Source organism: Ochotona curzoniae, unplaced genomic scaffold (genome assembly GCF_017591425.1).
Source record: "Ochotona curzoniae isolate NIBS_2020 unplaced genomic scaffold, NIBS_Ocur_1.0 scaffold_4683, whole genome shotgun sequence".
NCBI lineage: Eukaryota > Metazoa > Chordata > Mammalia > Lagomorpha > Ochotonidae > Ochotona > Ochotona curzoniae.
The window spans coordinates 20,657,656-20,659,531 of record NW_024467121.1 but is presented as its reverse complement, the minus strand read 5'-3'; positions in this window follow the sequence as shown (position 1 = coordinate 20,659,531).

The following is a 1,876-nucleotide window of genomic DNA, read 5'->3' as shown; positions in this document are numbered from 1 at the left end:
TGCCTGGTGCCAAGCTCCACCTCGCTCCACTTCCGGCTCTTAGCCCAGCACTGCGCTCCCCGCAGAGGGCAGGAGGGAGGCGCGCAGCGGCCAGCACTCCGAGAAGGAAACGGCAGGGATGCCCGGCCCCCAGGCGCTGGGCTGGAGGGGCAGGCCCAGCCCACCGGCCACGCAGCTCCACCCCGGGCCCCGAGCCACTGGCGACAGGCAGAGTCACCGCGCTCAGCTGCTTCTCCACTGCACACCAGCCGCGCTGACGCCACTGCACACAATAGCCCCGCCCCGCCCACGAGGCCCCGCCCCGCCCCGCCCCGCTCCGAGCCTGCACGCCGTGCCCACGTAGCCCCGCCCCACCCACATAGCTCCGCCCCACTCCGCCCCGCCCCGCCCCGGGCCTGCCACGGTCCGCCAGCGTAGCCCCGCCCCACGCAGTCCCCGCCCCGCCCGACAGGCCTCGCCCCTCCACGTCCTCACAGGTCCCGCCCCGCCCTGGGCGTGCCTCGCCGTGCCACGTAGCCCCGTCCCACGCAGCCCCGCCCCACGCAAGTCCCTCCCTACCCTCAAGGCCCCGCCCCGCCCCGGGCCTGCACGCCGTGCACACGTAGCCCCGCCCTACCCACATAGTCCCGCCCCACGCAGCCCCGCCCCGCTCCGGGCCTACCACGCTCCGCCCGCGTAGCCCCGCCCCATGCAGTCCCGCCCCGCCTAAACAGGCCCCGCCCTGCACGTCCTCACAGGCCCCGCCCCACCCCGGGCCTGTCCCGCCCTGCCCACGCAGTTCCGCCCCACACAGGCCCCACCCCTTTGCAACCCCGCCCCGCCCCTTCTCATGGAGAGGCTGAGTAGTCTGGGTCGCTACTGACAGAGTGGCCCCGCCCTCCCACTCAGCCCTGCCCCACTCAGGGCTGGCCCCGCCCCGCTCAGGGCTGGCCCCGCCCCAACCCGCTCGGGGACGACGCTGACAGGCCTGGGCGGCTGCTGCCCTCGCTGCGTGGACTGTGGGGGCGCCACCGAGCAGTGCCCTTGGAGGGGCGGGGCTAGGCTTGTCTCCCGGCTCGCAGCCTGAGGTGCCCGCATCTTGGGGGTTTCATTCTTCTCGAGGGAGAGAATTTTCCTATTTTCCTAGAGCGCTTCCAAGGCACTCGGGCCCTTCAGGTGAACATGACAGGGGAATGGGGCTTAGGGGGCTGTGGTTGCAGGATTTAGGGTCTGTGGGGGCGAGCTGTGTTTGTCAGTCGTTTGGTATTGTCTTAGTAGCGTGACTTAAAAAATGTGTGCGTGTGTGAGAAACTGACGTTAACCTCTTAAAGGTGTATAATTAAACAGTCCCTGGCAGTGTTGTCAACCGCAACCTCTAGTTACAAAACATTTCTGTCATCTCTACCCCTCCTCCTGACCCTCAACCCCCCAAAGTGAACCCATTGCGAGGTGTCTTCCCAACCTTCTGTGTCCTCAGCAACCATCAATCTACTCCTGTCCCCCTGGAGTTCCCTGCTGTGAAGATTTCATATAAATTCAGTCATGCAATGCCAGACCTCTTGGTCTGGTTTAGGGGAGCACAATTGCAGGGTCCCTCCTCTTTATAGCCACGTATCCGCTTTTCATTCTTTTTTCAGACTGAGTGATACTGCATCGTAGATGTATGCCATGGTTTGTTTTATTCATTCAACTGTTGCTACCTTTTGGCAACATGCGATTAATGCTGCTACAAACGTGTGGGAGTGCATTTGAGTACCTGTTTTCATTCTTGAGGGGTGCTATCTAGGAGTTCAACTGAGCAGGGTCACATTGTAAATTAGTGGTTAGCATTTTAAAGTTTTTAGTTGAATGACAGAGTTACAGAGAAAGAGAGGAGGGAGCAAGACAGAGAGATTCT